The sequence below is a fragment of the Typopeltis vanoorti genome, chromosome 14 (assembly GCF_054136105.1).
Source record: "Typopeltis vanoorti isolate ZY-2024b chromosome 14, IOZ_Tvanoo_1.0, whole genome shotgun sequence".
In the NCBI taxonomy this organism is placed as follows: Eukaryota; Metazoa; Arthropoda; class Arachnida; order Uropygi; family Thelyphonidae; genus Typopeltis; species Typopeltis vanoorti.
The window spans coordinates 43,420,604-43,440,889 of NC_143562.1; the positions used below are offsets into that span (position 1 = coordinate 43,420,604).

Consider the following 20,286-nt stretch of genomic DNA (forward strand, 5'->3'; position numbering starts at 1 on the left):
TATCAAACACAGAGTTCTGGGCATCGATTGGAACTCGAATCCCCAGTCAGTCCACATGATATATCATTTACAAACAAATTAAACAGCATTGGTCCAAGAACAGAACCCTGGGGCACAACACTGGTTACCCTTCTGGTTATCGATGCCAGCTTGGTTGGCTGAGTGGTTAGCGATCCACCTTCCAGCCAAAAGGCTGCAGGTTTGAATCCTGCCATGGGCATGGATGTTTATGATTGTCTGTGAAAATACTAGTGGTGGTGGGCGGTAGATGGCATTCATATAGATGATAATGGTAGTTGTGATTTGTTTAGTTGGTGGATTGAGTGATGAATACACAATTGTTGAGTGGGTGCCCTCCCTGGATGAGTCTTTGGACTCCCTGGAGATGTCATGTAATATAATAATCTGCACAAAAACATTCATAACTGAGGCACACAACATGGTTTTTCATGGAAGGAACACAATATGCAAGTCCCACATTACCCAAACCAACATGCAACATCGTCTATACTTGTACAAAGAGAGTGTACAGTAGGACATGGAAGCTTGGAATGTGCTGTGTTATGGATATCATGTTATCCCCCTTGATAGAAGGGGGGGAGAGAGTAGTGCAATTTATAATATTAGTATATTATTTTATTAAAAAAATCTAATTAAACCTCAATATAAAATTATGGTACAATATGACAGAATTTCATGCCAACTGGGATGTCACCTGGTTAAACAAGGTCCCCGTTGTTTTTGTTAGGTAACTGGGGGGAAACAGCAAAACGTCAGCTACTGGAACAAATCCTGTAACACATCCCGACTCAACACCCACAGAGATCACGATTGGATAAGTACCAGATTGACATAATAAGCATGACTGAAACGAAGAAGACAAAAACAGGCTAGTTTCTAAGTGACAAATACAAAATGTTATATATTCAGGCAATGACAATCATGGAAAAGAGAGAGTAGCTATAGTATTTAACACTAAATATAAGTATAATCATCTTGAATGGCAGGCAATATCAAGTACATTGATATGGGCTAATATCAGAATGGGCAATCAGACTTCTGATCCCAAAGAAGATTCTACAATGGAAGAAATAGAGGAATTTTTTGAGGCATTAGAAATGGAAACTGGCTTAATGAAAAAGAAAAGTTGGTCCTTGTTGGAGATCTAAACAGCAGAGTAGGAAATGATTACCAGACATATAGAAATGTGGGGTATATAGAAATGAGGTGTTATGTAATAATAATGTTTTGCGAAAATTTGGAGAAAAGCACAAAGCTAATAATGACAGTAAATAAATGCTGGATTTATGTTCAGGACATGGATTAGTTATTATTAATGCAATGTTCCAACATAAAAATGTGCACAAATTCACAAGGAGAGAAGATGCAAGAAATAAGAAGGATCTCAATGACTATATTATAATTCAACGTTTCCCAGATTTTTCCTACGAAGGAACACTTCACAAATCCTGAAATATTCACGGAACACCTTGGTTATTTTGTAATGTATTAATAATTAATTATGGCATAATCATAAAGAGCATTAGTACACTTATGTATACGGTGTGACATGTTAACAAATATAAAATTACATTTAAATCAGTTATCAATCGCTGGACTAATGAAATCTTGTAGCATGAATATAAAACAAAGGCCAGAAGAGTGACTAGTCTGGTAAGGAAAGCGAAACTGGAATATGAGAGGAGACTGGCCTTAAGGTCCAAAGAAAATCCTAGGAAATTTTTTAGCTATGTGGCCAGTAAGAGGAGAAATGACTGTGGAAGAATGATATTGTGGGGAAAAAATGGGAATAGAGTGACTGATGCAGAGGACATAGTGGAATTGTTCAATGAACACTTTATTGGAGTATTTCATCCTGGAGGAGTCAGTTTTAATGCTAGAGGGATAGGGCAGGTTCGAGGTTTAGAGGTACAGGAGGAGAGAGAGTGTTTCAGATACTGAGTACTTTGGATGTCTGGCTGCAGGAAAAGTGCCCAGGGAATGGAAGGAAGGTAAGATAGTGCCATTGCATAAGGGTGGTAGCAGATTGGAAGTGTTTAATTATAGGCCAGTTTGTGTGTCATCAGTAGTTAGTAAGAACTTGGAGAAAGTAGTGAAGGAGCATATACAGCATTGGGCAGATGAGAGTAATGTTATCTGTGAGAGTGAACATGGATTTGTGAAGGGGCACTCTTGTTTTAGCAATATGCTAGCCTTTTATGATAAAGTTACAAGAGCATTAGATGAGGGAAAGGCATATACTGCCATTTTCTTAGACTTAGCGAAGGCATTTGACAGGGTGCCACATGATAAGCTGATATTTAAGTTGTAGCACATGGGTCTGGATGTCAGATTGGTCAACTGGATTCAGGATTGGCTGTGTGATAGGTATCAGAGAGTTGTGTATGGTGGAGCAGTTTCAAGGAGGCAGAGGGTTACAAGTGGGGTCCCACAGGGCTCACTATACTGGTACCAATATTGTTTAACCTTTATATCAATGACATTGCCAGTGGATTGCAAGGGGATATTCAGTTTGTGGATGATGCAAAGCTGGGAAGGATTATTAGTAATAGTGCAGATATGGTAGCCCTGCAAGAGGATTTGAATAAGCTAGATAGATGGGCAAATGAATGGGGGAGTGTCAGTTTAATGCAGCAAAATGTAAGGTCTTGAGGTTTGGGAAACATCAATGCGATGCTGCATACTCTATGGGAGGAGTTATACTGGAGGAAGTAGGGAAGACAAGAGATCTGGGGTTGATGATTGATAGAAACCTGAAATTTAGGGAACATATTGCAAAGGTGGTGAAGGTAACACAGAGGATTGCTGCAATTATGAGAAGGACACTGACCTGCAGAAATAAAAGGGTTATCATTCTGATGTATAAGTCTCTGATTAGACTACACTTAGACTATTGTTCTCAGATTTGGTCCCCAGGATTTGAAAGGGATAAATTAACTGTGGAAAGGGTACAAAGACAGATCACAATGATGGTTTCAGGACTGTACAATTTTGGTTATGAGGATCAGCTGAGGGAATGTGGACTACAGAATTTGGTGGATAGAAGAAGGAGAGGTGATATGATTGAGACTTTTAAACTGTTGAGAGGTGGTTACAGGGTCGACACTGGAGAGTTCTTTCGCTTGGTTGAACAGCGGGAAGGAGTGATGGCAGGAGGCCATCCCTGGAAGTTACGAAAGGAAACTGTGAGCAAGAGGGTGAGGAGTGGTTTCTTTACATGGAGGGTGGTTGAACTGTTTAATGCAATGCCTGATATAGTGGTGAGAGCGAGAACGGTCAATGAGTTTAAGGAGTGGTATGATAGAATTTGTGTTTCTTAGGGGGGGGGGGAACTTCCACTCGATGAGTCTTGATAGACTTTATGTTCTTAGGAAGGACCTCCCACAATGAGTCTTTTGACTACATGGAGGTCTGAATAATAATAATAATAATAATAATAATATTGTAATTTCCTCAGGCCAACATCATTAAATTAATTTGTGCTGATTTTCATCGACATACCCCATTCTGATCACCAAAAATTTATAATATTATTATAAGTACTTACGAGTGAATGCAGACTTTTTCTCCTGTGTGCTGGTAGTTTTCCCCTCCTTTTGTACATCCTGGATATTGCTTTATAGGCTGGAGATGGATGAAATCTGTTTTGTCACAAACACCTTCAATAAGAGATTTCTTAGCACCAAAATTAAACAAAGTCCCTTGTCTCTTATTCATATTAAAATTTAAATCTGTAGGCCTATTACTTTTAAAAAATCACTGTGTTACGGTTTCGAAACAAGCACTTTCATCCTACAACACGAACTTGCGAAGAAAGTATTGAGTATTACTAGATTTGAGAACTGGATACAGATTACATTGATCTTCAATTTCAGTGGAAAAATTTTCTTTATACTTCCTTGATGATTGGTCACTAACATTTGCAACACAGATGTTATTTCGTTCAGTTTTGAGAACAGAGGATACGCTGCCCATTGTTGTAATTGACTTGCAGGCAATTTTTATGACAGGTCATAAACAGCGGTATTCCCTTTCCCAAATTACTTCCATGTCTAAAAATACACAGCTTGTCATTAACATCACGGAACACTTATTCACTTTCTGTGGAACACTGGTGTTCTGAAGAACACAATTTGGGAAACCCTGTTATAGTTGATAGTGACTTTCCCACTGGTTCAGGACACAAGAGTATACAGAGGATTTGAAATAGTAAATGATCACTATTTAGTTTTGAGCAGGATAAAACTGAATTTCATATTGACAAGAAGAGTGTGTAAGAAAGTTTTAAAATGAATCAAAGTCAAACAGTTTTCTTCAGAGGTGAACTGCAGACTCAAATACACCAACACTATTCAAGGAAAAAATGAAAGAGGTTGAACACATTAATTAATTCAGTCAGAGAGGGATGGTGAGGCAGTTTGTAAGGATAGAAAAATCAGAACTCCATAGTGGAGTCAGGAGATCAAAGATGCAGTGAAAGAAAAGAAGAAAGCATATTGAAAGTTCCTGGCAAGTAAGTCAGCTTGTGCTTTTAGAGAATACAGAGAAAAATGTAAGAAAGCAAAGCAATGTGTAAAACTAGCTAAACAAAAGTCATGGGAAGACTTTGGTAAGAACACAGAAATAAATATCAGGAAGTTGACAAAATATTCTGGAGGCTATCGAGAAAGCTAGAAATGGAGGAAAGAGTGCAGTAAAAGGAATCAGAGATTATAAAAGTGACATGAAAACTGAAGACAAAAATATTCTAGATGTCTGGAGTAATTTCTTTGAAAGATTGCTAAATGAAACAAGCATTGATAGCATGGCAGTGGAAAACACTCAACAGGAATGCAGTCAGGAACACACATTAACACAGGCGGTCCCTAGTTTATGGACAACCCAACTTATGCCATTCCGTACTTACGAATGGGGCTCCCAAGGCTCCCCATAAGGATAATTAATAATGAAATAATTAAATTCATAATTCGGGAATTAGTTTCTTCCGCACATGTAAACAAACCTGCATGGTGTAAGCGGTTCATTGGCATCACTTACATACGGCATCACTTTCATCTTAACTTTTTTATTTGATTTTGTAAGGCTGTTATTACCCTTATGACTGTGCCTCCAAAGTGAAAGTCCACTGCAAGTCAAGGTGAGCCTGCAGCGAAGAGAAAGGTGATTACAACGGAAATGAAAGCAGAAATAATTAAGCATTCAGAGAGAGAGAGAGAGGCCAGACACCATCATTCATTTGGAAAGCATTAAGCTTACATCTAATGCTTTAGAATTAGCTGAAGCCTTTCATCTCATTGAAGCAGGGTTTGCTAAGCTTGAGGAGTAAGATCCTAACACTGAGCAGTTTACAAAAGTTTACCGTGCAGTTAGTGAGAACATCAGCTACTACAAGGCCATTTATGATCAAAAAAAAAAAAGAAAAAGGCTGTGCAAACAACCCTAGATACCTTTTTCAAGAAACTGACTTGGTAAGCTCCCGTCCTCCAGCAACAGCATCAAATCCTGATTCTCTAGCCCCAGGTCCACCCTCTATAGAACCAGAATCTGACCCCAATTCGAATCCTGATTCTCCAGCACTATCTCCGACATCATCTTCTGATTAATGTTAGCCTACCTTCTTGCCTCAAAAATGCCCTTCCCATAAACAAGACATTGATGCAACATTAGGTGAGTGTTAACCTTTAATATACTTTTTTGAAATTTCTCCTATCTAAACTTTTTGTATGAGTTTGTGTTTATGTTCTGTTTGTTTGAATTAAAAGAAAGAACACAACAGTTTCTGAAACTTATTATTACAGTACAGGGGTATTATTATTATTACAGTATTACACTGTATTATTATTGCCATATACGAGCCATTATAATATTATTATTATTATCACCGTGTATGCACTGTTCATCAGGGATCGAGTTACATACAAATCTGACTTAAAGACATTCTCAGGAACGTATCTCATCCATAACCCAGAGAATGACTGTACTTTAGTGAATGACTGTAGTGGAGGAAGCCATCAAATACCTGAAATGTGGAAAGGCAACTGGAGTAGATGCAATTATTATTATTATTATTATTACATTGACACCTCCAGGGAGTCCAAAGACTCATTGAAGGAGGGCACCTACTCGAACTCTGTCTCCACCACTCAATCCACCAACTACAATGAACTGTAACTACACCAATGACATCTATCACCCACTACCACGACTGGTATTTTCACAGACAATCACAAACATCCATGCCCATGGTGAAATTCAAATCCACAGCCTTTCAAACTCCGTATCCAAAAGTGGATATGCTAACCATTCGGCCAACAAGGCCAGTGAAATTTGGCCAGAAATGCTCAAATATGGAGGTATAAAAGTTTTACAGTGGCTACATAATTCAGAAAGCCAGGTCAGAGGGACAAATTCCAGAGGATTGGAGCTGAGCTCTCATAGCACCCATCTATAAAAAGAGAAATAAAACTGAATGAGAATTACAGAGATATTTCCCTACTGAGGGTTCCTGGTAAGTTTTATGCAAGTATACTTCAGAAACGGCTAAGAAAAATTGAGGAAGAGAAACTTGGTGAAGAAAAAGCAATGAAAATCAGCAATAAAAAGACAAAATAGGTAGAAACACTGAAAACATCAACTGAACCTACAGAACATTTATGATTTTGCAAAGGCTCTCTGATAGATATGAAGGTTCTGTAACTATATAACAGATATCAGAATGTGTGGGAGGGGAGAAAGAAGTATCTAGGAAAATCAGTCATAAGTAGGATTCTACAGAACACAGCATTCAGACCTTTGCTGTTTAGCCTTTATGTCATCAATAGAGTCAACAGATTGTAGGGAGATATTCACTATTTGCAGATGTGAAGCTAGGAAGAGTTATTAGTAATACTCCCCAATGCTCTGGTCCACAGGAGGATTTCAATAAGCTGAACAAGTATGCAAATGAATGGGAATATCAGTTTAATGCAGCTAAATGTGAGGTCATGAAATGTGTGATCCACCAATGGAAAGTTGCATTACTCTACTGGTGGAGCTACACTAGAGGAAGTGGAGGAAGCTGATAGAAATTTAAGTTCAGAGATAAATCATGAAGGCAGTGAAGAAATGCTACAATACAGAGAGGGATGCTTACCAGCAGAGATAAAAGGGTTGACTCAATTTTATAATGCCCAGATCGAACAACATCTTACTATGTTCGAATTTGGTCATCAGAATATAAAGGGGATGAAGTAACCTTGGAAAAGGTAGAGAAACAAATAATGATATCAGAACTGTAGTGTTGATTTTTGAGGAGAGACTGAGAGCACTGTGCAGTCTGATGGATAGAAGATGATGGAATGATATGAAAGAGAAATTTAAACTGTTGAGAGATATTACAGGCTTGACACTTGGAGATGAGATTTTTTTGTATGATAGAACAAGGAAAAAACAAGGAGATGGGGAATCCCAGTAAGTTGTAAAAGGAAGTGGTGAAGAAGAAGGTGAAAAGAGGTTTTTACATGCAGGGTGAATGGAATGTGGAATGTATTCACTGCTACGGTAGATATAGCAAACAGGTTTAAAGAATGGTATGATACTGTGCTGTATAAGATGGGCCTCCTAGAATGAGTCTTGTAACTCCAGGCAGGTTCTGAATAATAATAATTATTATTATTAGTTATTTGTCATATGTTTGTATAATATATATATATATATATTGTTTACTTAAATAGGTTTATATTTAATATAATACTTTTAAATGCACAATTTTTCCCCAATGGGCATTTTGTGCTCATCTGCATATTAAACAATAAAGCTACTGCATGAGTTTTGAAGACAAAATGATGACATAGATACCATGAGAATGACAACCAGAAATAAATATGTAATTATTATTATATGAGTATCGCCACAGAGTCAGAAGACGCATCACCAGAGACCCACACTAACCTTTATACATAAAAATACCTATCATACCTCCCCTTCAATGCATTCACTGTCAGGGAACTCAACTAATTCTGGAAAACCATCCCATTCTCACTCACCACTCTCCAAACAAAAAAATCTATGCCAAGTAGTCAAGATATGGCCAAATCATAGCCTTATAAAGATGAACAATAGTTTACCTATCTTTACTTGTTAGTGTTTTTCAGCTTCCAAGTAATCCTTTGAGTTATTTTACCAACTTCTACAATATAGTCTCTGAACTTTGACTCTGTCTATCATTATCCCCTAGTCTCATCAATTTCCTTCAATCCAGTACCATCAATGTGATACATAGTATGTAGCCTTGTCAACACAATGGACAAAACCATACATTTTGACATTAAATTGACAGTCAATTTCCTTTACCCACAATCCCAATTTATTTAAATCATCCTGCAGGATATCTATATCACCTTTAGCAACTATTGCCCCTCTCCAGTTTCACATCATCAGCAAACAGCTTATCTTCTCCCCCTTAAATCTTTTCCTATATCATTCATCAATTAGTCCCCCTCATTCTCCTAGATTCCACTCTACCATATAACACTCTCTAGTGTCTTTATCAGCCATCCCATCCATGCCACCAGACTCATATCTATTCTCATATGCTCCAACTTTTGTAATAGTTTTCCATGTGGTAATTTGCCCAAAGTCGAACAGTAACATGGTAGCCATTTCTCTTATCTAATTCTGCTTTCATAAAATATGAGTAAAATAAGGCAGACCATACAGCTTAAAAAACCATGCTACCCACCATAGAATATCACATTCCTATCCATTCACTGCTACATTTTACCTATAACCAACTTTTCCAATACTTTAACTGCTACTCCTCAGATGTTAATTGTCAATTTGCTGCTTCTGTCTTGGAACCACCTTCATGTAATGGTATTATCAATATTGTCCTTTTTCAACTCCCTTGGAACCTTGCCAGAACTGAGACTTAGACTAAAAAACTTATCCAACCATGCAAGACCATATCAGATTGCAGCTAAAATATCGTTGTTCAAGACTCATAAGGGAGGTCCAAGCTCTCAAATAAAAAGATCATCAAACCATGGCTTAAATCCAATATACTCACCACAAACTCAAGCAACACATTCGAGAAACTGACCATCAGTCTCCATGCAAAGAACTTACTCCTCACTTTCTTGCATGCATCCTCCTTATACAGCTTCCAGAGATGGCCTTTGTTCTACCTGTCTCCCTCTGCTCTATAGGGGTTATTACTAGATAAATGCAGTGGAGAACTTCTATAGAGCAGAGGGAGACAGGTAGAACAAGGGCCATCTCTGGAAGCTGTAAGATATCATACCCTTCTTTCCTTCTATTCCCAAGGCTCTACAATCCCTCATTCTGTTTTCATATCCAACATTCTAGATACCTGATACCAATTTAGTGAATTTTATCTGGCCACCCTCTCTAAGATATCAATATCCCCTTGAAAACCAGGTGAACAGATCAATGAACAATAGTCTATATGCATTCTGATTAAGGTGTTTTATATATATATATAAATATGGATTCTAACATTCCTTCCATGCAGTACAACAGGATTGAAGTCCTCTTCTATTAGCTCGTTTATGGCTCATGTAACAGCTCTTTGGATGTTTTCTACAGTTCTCAAAATGGGTCTTTCATCTTGTTCTTGAACTTGAGAAAAAGAAAAAAAAAAGTCATACAGAGACAAGTCCAGCAAGAATGGTAGCTGTTCCAACACTGGAACACTTTTTTTTTTTCTTTTTCTTTTTTTTTTGGTTAAACACTGCTAGATCCAATCATTCTCAATCTCTGGACACATACCCATAAGTGTTTTCACAGCCATTCAAGTATTTCTTTGTAGTAAACTTGGTTTATTCCAGGAGTTACAAATTCTTGGTGGACCATGCCATGGCTATCAAAAATATGACAATTATGGTTTTCGCTTGAAACTTGCTCATGCACATGCCTTTTTTGATTTTGTTCGTGTTGCCACTCTGAACTTTGGTGGTGTCGTTTCAAGAGAGTACTGATAAAAACCAGTTCTTGTCCCTAGTAATAACATGATCTAAAAAACTGGTTTCGGTTTAAAGTTTGTCCGGCATTTCTATGGCAACATTGCACCACCAATCTTTGTGATCATCACTGAGATTTTTTGGAACCACTATGCACAGATCTTTCGCATTTCCAAATCTTCAGTCAAAATCTTGTGAATGGTAAAACAGTTAATATGCAATTTTTCTGAGATTATTTGGGGGTGTTAAACATAGACTTTCACAGATCCAGCATTGTACTTGCTCAATATTGTTGTTTGTTCTTGTGACAGGCCACCCTGCACATTGCTCATCTTTTACACTTTCTGTCCCCTCCAAAAACATCTTGTGCCATTTAAATACTTGAACATGTGATAAAAATAATTACCATATGCCTACTTAATTTTACTGATTGTTTCAATAATACTGTTGTTCAGTTTAATACAAAATATAATCACACAAAGTTCTTCATGATTTCAAATCCATTTTTTACAAATATAACTAAATTTCTTTTACACAGAATACTTACTGGTATTGCCCTTTGTTTGAAGCATTACATGCCTCAGAAGGTAGTAGATGTTTAACATAGTATAATATTTTAAATATTATACTATGTCTAAATGTCTATTATACTATACAGTCATACCTTGACTTAGGTTGGGGTTCTGTTTCATCAGGCAGGATGTAAGTCGGTACATTAAATCAACAGAGTTATAGGGGTTAGGGCCTTAACTGTAATAAGTATACTGTCATTTTAATTTTGAAACCTTATAAAACTGTACTGTGTGTTACTGCCACTATAAAACAGGAGAATAATCACCCAAATCTTCTTCCACAATCACATCTTCAATACCTTCCCTATGTGAAGGACCAGGGCGACTCTTCTGGTGTAACCTTTGTTTTTTTGATGAAAATGTTCAATGTGCTTTGCTTATTCCTCTTCTTCTTTTCATCATAAATTTGTTTATAGCAAGCAAACATATCATCTACTTTCCTTCCTACTAGTAAGTAGCATTCAGCATTGGGACATGTCTTCAACTATTTTGAAAACAGCGCTAACTGCAGAGAACATTTCTGCAAGACTCTTCACTTTGAATTGTTTAACTACCTTTCCATTTTCTCTTTTTCCTCTTCCTTTTTTCATTCTTCCTCTTCTGCAACACGTTATTCCTCCAGTTTGCCCTACTTTCAACTAAATCACTCTCAACTAAAAGCTCTAGTTTCCCTGATTTTTCATATTCACTTTATTCAGCAACACTTTTTCCTGACTGAACACCAAATCCATTCAGATGCAAACCATCTTTCTTGAATAAGTCCTTTTGTCCATCAAACTCACTCCACACATCCACATCATTCCTCCTGCATTGATTCATTAACTATTATGGTCCTCTTTCTCAGCTCAACTCTGTCATATCTGTCTCTCTCTCTCTCTCTTTTCTTTTGCAACTTTCAGTAACTCTTTCATATCCTCCTTCATACCACACTTTTCTCCTTTCAAATCATGCAACTCTTTCACTTTACTCTTTTGCGCTTTAATAGCCTGGCTAACATCATTCATTTTTGCTCTGGCAAGCATGATTTGTCATTTTCTTGACAATCACACTTCAAATGATAGAACTTCTATACAAGACTCTCTCCTTAATTTTTCCTTCTCTCTTAGTCAAGCATTGACTTCTCTTTTCTTGCACTTCTTTCTTTGTTCTCAGCTGAACCTGCTGCAGCCATTTCTGCATTCGCTGGTGTGAATGGCTGAGGATCATTTACCATGATCAGTGGTGCAAGAATTGGAAGAAAAGTAGAGTAGTTAATAATAAATTTAGTTTAATCCTTTATCCAAGTGTGAGCAAACAAAGTTTGCGACTGAAAGTATCTTCAGGACTGGGGTAAGGTGGTACAACAACGGGCAACTCGTTTGTTTTTTTATGTGGCTGACAATTCAATAGAATCAACTGGATGTAATAACGATGGGAGCAGTGTTGGACAGAAGTTATCACCAACAGCTTGGCTAGAGACAAAAGGTCTGCCATTTGGACAGGATAAGTTTCTTACTTTTATTTAACTCCTTCAAAATCAGTTTCTGATGTGTCAATAGTTTTCTTGCAGCCATTCCAGAATCTGGTATAAGCAGCATAGGATGGGGGAGTTCGGATGAAAGCCAGTAAGAGTATGCTTAATTCTTCTCTTGTACAGTCCTGGTAGGCCTTTGGGAGAACCTAGGCTTAAACAGGGGGACAGAGGACTTTAGGGTGGAAAGGGAAATAAATGTTTTCACAGTGATAAGAATTATTTCAGTGATATGGTTAACACATAAGCGTGGATCAAATAGTAAAAATAATAATCGAAATAAGGAAAGGATGAAGAGAAGTGCAATGACCATCACACTTGGCTTTCTTACAATGTCATACACATGGATGCAAATGGTTGCATATATGTTGCTCCATGAGGGGAAGAGATCTGTAATCATTGTGATCGAAAATGCCTGAAAGACAGATAACATTTGAGGTGCATTTAGATGAGTCACTAGGAAGAGATAGAGCTAGTGTGTCTGAAGAGCAAGTGGAGTTACTATATGCCCACAGATGCGAGACCCTTCGACACTTCTGCACATGTCAGAAGAAGGAGAATCCATTCCGATAACAGGGTAATCAATCCATCTTGTGGGATGAGTTGTTTATTATTACAAGTAAGAAAATTAACTTTTCTTTTATGAATATTGTAGTTTTTAAAGTGGTAACTATTTTGCTTGTATAACAATTGGAAAATTTCATGTATAAAGCACGTGATTTCGCATGTTAGTGACCAATTCGTACATCCTTTATTTTTTTCTTCCCTTCACATGAATCGACTCTTCTTGGCATGTTGCCAGACCAGGGTCTCAGATCTGGAGTCAGACAGTATCTATTATTCTAGTAGGTATATAAGTAATTTGGATAAAATCATTGTGACAGCAAATGTCTCAAACTGTATACCTGCTTGATACAGCTGGAAGAGGAGAGCCATATGGTGTTTTGAACACTGAAATATCCAAGGAGGTTGACTTCACTGCTTAGGCAGAGTAAAGGTGATATAACAAACAAAAAATCAAGAGTGACAAGTCAGTGCAATGAGCTGTCAGAATGTGATGTGAAGAGTGTATGCTATCAGTAGAGTGTAGTCTCCTACAATAATCTACAGACTCCATGAATATCTGTTAATAACAAATATTAACTGACAGATGCATTGTGAACAGTTCAGTGGTCTGTTGCTAAGCCATAGCAGACAGTTATTTGTGTACATCAGACTAATTTCAATTTTAACTATAAACTGTTTCACACTGCACTAATGTGCAGTGTGAAGAATCAATCTTTTTGAATTAATTTGTTATGATCTATCCATCTCTAATTGATATTTACATTCACTGAAACATATAAAGTGATCAAATCTGAACCTGAAGTACTAAACATTTATATTTTAAAAATAAAATGTTAAACACTTTAGATTTGGTTGGTTTATTGGCACAAGAACAGCAAAGGTCATACTGTGTCACAGCAAAGATTACAGCAATACGCAAGATTAAAGATTATAGCAATGCAATAGTCAAACTAGTGAACAATATGCATGTACAAAAACCAAGCAAAGCAATGCAGCATACACATATAAATAAAATTACAGCAAACATTACAGCAGTACATAAATAGTCAAAGAGAAATTAGAAAATAATATGCATGCACAAAAATTAAGTTAAGCAATGCAGTATCTACACAAACAAAATTACAGTCAAATGTTTCTACAAATTAATTCTTTGTAGAAGGTTAAAAAAAATATCATGCAATCTGTCTGAGTCTGATAACATCTGCCTGAGTGTATATGGCTTGGCTAGATAGGTAAAAATTTCATTCTTAGAAATTAGAAATTTCTAAAAATGAAATTAGAAATTTCATTTTTAGAAATGCTGAATCAGCATTTCTAAAAATGCTGATTCAGCTGTCATTCGGAATTTGTTTGGAGATGGACAATCATTCATTTCTTCCTTTTCTGCACCACCTGAGTCATTAGCATCAGACCTCTCTTCTCAAGTCATAGCACAAGATTCCAACTTCAGTTCTCTTGCAGTATCTCTTGCTGGTTCTTCACAACAAGACAGTGGTTTTCAAAGATATACAATATAAGATTTCATCTACGTCTGTAATTCCAATTACCATGACTGTTATACAGGCAGCATTGGAAATGCATCCCAAAGATATTTTGAAGTAATCATATCTTCATAATGAGGAAGTTGCAGCGGCAGATCTTCATTACTGCCAAATTATGGCCTCTATTTCTTTAAAGAGATTTATGAGGAAGACTGTACCAACCATTTGTCCACTCATTCCTGACAATGCTCACAAACTATTAATTTAAATATAGTCTTCTAAAGACAGTGCATCATTGATTTCTGACCATTCTTTATCTAGGATTTGCTGCTTGGAAATAGCAAGAGAAGAGATGAAATGCATGAAGTCTGAGTTGAGAGTGCATAGTGAGATTAAGAGGCTGGATATAGGATTAACTAATTCTATTAGATCAGATGTGAAAATGGGGATAATCAGGTGGATGAAAGGGAAAAGGAGAGTCTGAAAGAGATAGTCAAAGGTATGAAAGTTTAACTGATATGAGTATTTGGTGATTAAGACGGAGATAAACAAGGGAAAAGAAGTTCTTGAAAAGAGTCAGGAGAATATGAAAAAGTGTGTAATGGACAATAAAGGATCAATATTATATGGGAATTCTATGATAAAAATTATATGATATTAGAATGGCTAAATCATCCTTTGAATAAAAAAATTAAGAATATTAGTGTTCTTAATTTTCCACAATCCACTCATTCACTTTTCCAAAAAAACACGTTGGAAAAGTGAATGAGTGGATTGTGTTTTTAAAAAAAAAATTTTTTTTTTTTTAATTTTCAGCTAACGCCTTTTTATTTCCGTATACGGGAGTAGGCGAGGCCATTTAGCCCTATCTAACTTTTGGAGACTGAGTGGGCAGTTCAATCTCCACTGGTACCCAATCAGAGACAGATGGCCCAAAGCTATCACTAATTAAGTGGCATGCAGTGAAGAGAGACGGCTCAAATGTGCCGCCATCTCGTGGTCCCTAACACAATATATTTAATGTCTGAAATAATGTGGGTTCTACGGTCGATTTTCTTGAGTTTACAGGACGAAAAACCCGAGTTTCCGTGAGGAAAAACCTGCTTGCCCGTGCCAGAGATCGACTAACTCGGGAACCGGTCGAAAAAAGGCTTAGAAAAATTTCCTCTAGTCGCCGACTAGACTCGAAACAAAGTCTTCCTTCGTGCGGCCAAGCGCAGTGGTGTGCAAACGCCACATCCACTGAGCTACACAGGCTCAGTGGATTGTGTTTGCAGATGCAAATGATCTGAAAGGAGCAAAAAATGAAATGAGAGGATACAAAAGTGTTATTGAAAAAATCAGTAGAGAAAGGGATAAAAGTGAAGATTATAGGTGTATTGCCACACTTTGATAAGAATAAATTGAATAGAAGAACCATAATTGCAAATGAATCAATTCATTAATTCAATTCAGAAGAATGAGTTGTGTAAAAGGAATGGAGTGCAATTCATTCATTTATGGAGTGAATTTGAGAGATGAAATGAATTATATCTGTATGATGGTGTTCATTTAAATAAATTAGGAGGTCACTGTTGGAAAGAAGCGCTGAATAAAGTGTGGTGTGATGTGCATAAATAGGAAACTATACTGATTGTTTAAGTGTGAACAGGTACAGGGACTATGTATGTGCAAGGATCACTGGGACAAGTGGTTCTAGTGCATCCAGCTGTATTAAGTGTTTGCATACCTAAGAATTTATATCTTTGATTATTATATCTTGGCCTGATATTATTGGTATCAGTGAAACTTGGTTAAGAAAAGATGATATAGTTTCAGGAATAGAGTATATCATCATCAAATTCCTGACATGTATTCTCAAGGGGGGTGTACAGGATATGACAGAATAGAGTATATGAGTTATTCTGTTTTCAGAGAAGAGAGGAAGAACAAAATCTGTGACGGAGTGTTGTTAATGACAGCAGAGGAGTTGCTACGAACTAAGTTTGAGATCTGTCAGAAGGGCAGTGACATTACTGTGAGAGGTAGTGCATTTGAATCTATTTGGTGTGAGATAAGGTTAAACAGTGACATGTTTGTTGTGGGTTGCTGTTTGCAAGAACAGATTTAGATGACATACATCAGCAGATCAGTTCTATGAGTTCTATGAATAAGGGCAATGAAATTATTATGGGCAACTTTAATTATGGGGATATATATTGGAATGAGGAGATGTTGTATAGGGGAAGGGAATTGGAATTTATGCAGCTACTGACAGAGAATTAATTGAAACAATGTGTTTTTGAGAGAACTCAGAGTATCGGATTTGGTGATGGAGAATTTGTCCTTATCCAAGGTCATCATTTTGCCTCCATATGGAGAGAGAGAGAGAGAGTATTGTTCATTCAGTGTTATTTGGAAGATATTTAGTCATGTTGAATACTCAGTAAAGAATGAGTATTTAGGGAAATCTGATTTTGTTAAGCTTAAAGGACAACTGATGAATGGGAAATAATTCAAGGATATTTGAAGATAATAGTATCACACTGAATTCCTAAAGTGAGAAGAATAAGATTATTATTATTCCTGACACCTCCAAGGAGTCCGAAGACTCATCGCCGGAGGACACCTACAACTGTCTCAACCACTACACCGAACCTCTACTACGAATCATCTCCATCAACGCCATCTATCGCTCACCTCCACCACAACTAGTATTTTTGTCTGTAAATTGCGCGTGTTCTGAAAGGCCGATTTGTCTGTATGCGGGATGAAAAACCCAAGTTTCAGGGAGAAAAAACCCTGCTACCTCCGTATGAGATCGGCTAACTCACCTTCGATTGAAATCGTCCAGATAAAGATTCCTCCCGTCGCGACGAGAATCGAACTTAGGCCTATTCCACTCAAAGCACACAATGTACCGTCGTTCTTCCAATTGCGCTACGGAGGCGCATCATCAAGCACAAGCTGCAAAAGAAGTTATTGTGGAAAGAATATAAGCTGAGATGTGACCAACAAGCTCATGAACAGTAAAAGGCACAAGCAAGAAAATGGTATGGAAGCTACATCACATTATGAGATGAAATTAGTTGAACATTCCAAAGTAAATCCAAAAGGAATTCTTTTGGTATGTTATGAATAAAAAGAAAAATGATTATGGAAAGCTATCTTTGAATCTGTGGTGCAAAGGTAACATAACCTGAAGAAATAGTTGTAATTACTGAGTGATTACTTAGTGAAGGTATATCAACAGGATAAAGATCTATGATAGCTGATGAGAGAGGCATGGATATGATCTTTGCAATAGATAAACTGAAGATGTGGGGTACTAAAAAATCTAAACATGAATTCTTCCATAGGATTAGATGTGATTTCGGCATGTGTGTGTTGTATAAATGTGCAAGGAACTAGGCTTTTTTAATTTAAGTCTCAGCTCAGATGGAGATCTAAGAGCATGGAAGGAAAGTATGACAGTTCCATTGGTGGGTCCAAAACAGAGGTTCATAATTACAGACCTGTTACTATCTCAGGTGTGGTGGTTAAAGTTTTGGAAATGTTGGTGAAAGCAAGAATTCAAGATTGAGTGGATAATAATTTGATACTTTTTAGAGGTCAGCATGGCTTTGTTAAGGGGAGGACTTGCCTTAGCAATTTATTTTATTTCTACAAATAAACTAATGATAAAGCTGGATAAAGATAATGCCTCTAACGTGATACTGATGGATTTTGCATTTTCACAGAATGTCACACAATGCTAAATCAAATGGGAAAATGGATACTGGATTGGTGAGATGGATAAGTGGGTGGCTGTCATACAGACATCAAGAGAGCAGTGTATGGTGGAACAGTCAAAAGTCAGAAAAGTAACCAGTGGTATGCCAAGGCTCTGTTCTTGGTCCACTGTTGTTTAATATGCATCATCAGGCAAACAACTGGAGACAATTTAAAGATTGATATCCAGTTGTTTGCCTGATGATGCATAGTGGTGAAGAGCTATAGTAAATAAAGGCAGTGGTGATCCTGCGTGATTTGAATAAGCTGTCATTGTAATCAAAGGATAATGGTTCATAGTGAAGAATTTATGGAGACGCAACACGTGTTAGAAAAATTACTTTACTTAACATTAAGAATGTAACATTCGATGTTTCGTTAAGTAAAGTAATTTTTCTAACATGTGTTGTGACTCCATAAATTCTTCACTACGAATGCTGACCAGCGTATAACCTTAAAACAAAGAAAGGATAATGATTTTTCTTTTAATGTGTCAAAATACAAAGTTATGCACTTTGTATTTTGAATTTCCATCTCTGTGTTCTGAAAAAAATTTCCATCTCTGTGTTCTGCTGATGGGGTTTCAATGCTGGAAATTGATGAATCCAATTGAAGATCTAGGAGTTATGGTTGATAAGGAACTAAAGTTCAGAGGTCATTTGGATGGTCAAAAATATGCTAATTAGCAATGTACATAAATAGTCATTATTCCTCTTTATAAGTCTCACATATTTTATTCCTCTTTATAAATCTCACCTCTTGGCTATTGTGCTCAGAATTGATCACCTGGGTTTCTTGGAGATGTGAGATTGTTGAGAGGATTCAGAGGTATGTAACCAAGATGGTTTCAGGCCTGTGAAATGTTCTGTATGAAATGGATTGAAGATTTTTGGGGATACAAAAATTGGCAGATAGAAACAAGAAGGGTGACATGATAGTAACGTTCAAGGTGCTAAAAAGGTTTTATAGAATAGAGGTAAGAAATATTTTTCAGTATATGGCAGGTAGTGATAGAGCAAGAGGTTGTCATCAGAAGTTGAGCAAAGTTTCAGTTAATAAGGATGTGAAATCTAGATTTTTGTTATGAAGGTGGTGAATGAGTAGAATGGGTTGCCTGAGGTGTTGTCAGCTCTTCATCACTGAATCATTTTAAAGAAAGGTACAACAGGTATATTGTGAACTGTTTGTGGATCTCCTACAATAAGTCATTGAACTCTATGGAGATACATTAATAATAATATTATTATTGTTGTTATTGTTAATAATAATAATAATTAAATTTTATTTTCATATTTCATTTAATTTTAAATATTATTTTATACAATCTCATTTAATTAAAAATTAAATGAGATTGAATCCATGATAACACAACGATCATTCGCTAGATGAACACAGGTATTATAATTTCAGTTTCCTGCTAACACTGATTTAAATGGCACTGAACAAGCATTCATGTTAATTAAGTTACTTTCTGTAGCAAAAACTGAAATGATTTTGTATTAAATTATATTTTAGAGGCAACTGCAGTTGATCTAAGTTGATCTATATTCTATTTGGTATGACAAAAGCATATTCAGGTCAAAATATATATGTTATCATGAATTGCCTTCATGGGGATCTTCTTCTTATGGTCCCATCTTCTATTGAAAGTCAGCGACCATCTTGGCAAACAAACTATGTTCTTGCATTGATCTGAGCAGTTGTACACTGCTCTTTCCTGTCTTGTTGATATCAAACCAAGATATTCTTTTTCTTCTACTAGCTCCATTGTCATCAATTCTTTGTAGAAGCTGATATTTGTCGTTTCTCATGATGTGGCCACAATATGATGTTTTTCATTTCTTGATTGTTTGTATGAGATCTTTGGCTTTGGCAATGGATTTTAAGACATCTTCATTGGTTATTTTTTCTTTCCATGATATCTGGGGATAGGTTCATTCATTTCATTCATTCATGGGAATAGTTTAAACAAAATTATGCAAAAAAGTGATAATTCCGAGAGACTGCTATGGGCTTTTTAAAAGATGTATTAAATTGCAGATTTAAAAACATTAACACAAGCACATGCAATTTTATGAAAGAAGAAAAAAATTACATGGAATCGCAAATACTATCGTTTTTTGTGTTGGAATGCAAGAGGATGAAATATACCAAGAATATCTAATCCTCTTGCGAAGAGATAATCTTGTTATATCTCATCAGTAAGTTGATATGCTTAATGAAAGTCAAATGAGATGTTTGATAACATAATGCAAAAATACTAATAGCAATAAAATCTTTATTAAAAATACAATTCTGTTACAGTATTTATAAAAAAAATGATATAGTAATCAAAACAAATAATGATTAAACTAACCTGGCACGGCGCCTTAAGAGAACCTACAGTAGATATAACACAACAGGGCAGTAGGTTGAAGGTCTCTTCC

General features: G+C 36.4%; 1 protein-coding gene across 1 annotated transcript in view; it reads right to left on the reverse strand.

Moving 5' to 3' along the window:
* Positions 1 to 20,286, reverse strand: part of LOC150099409 (tolloid-like protein 2) — a 781,663-nt gene extending 761,377 nt beyond the window's left edge. The window contains exon 1 of the mRNA XM_090403893.1: positions 20,217 to 20,286. The gene's annotated coding sequence lies outside the window, so the exon portion shown is untranslated. The remainder of the gene's footprint in view (positions 1 to 20,216) is intronic.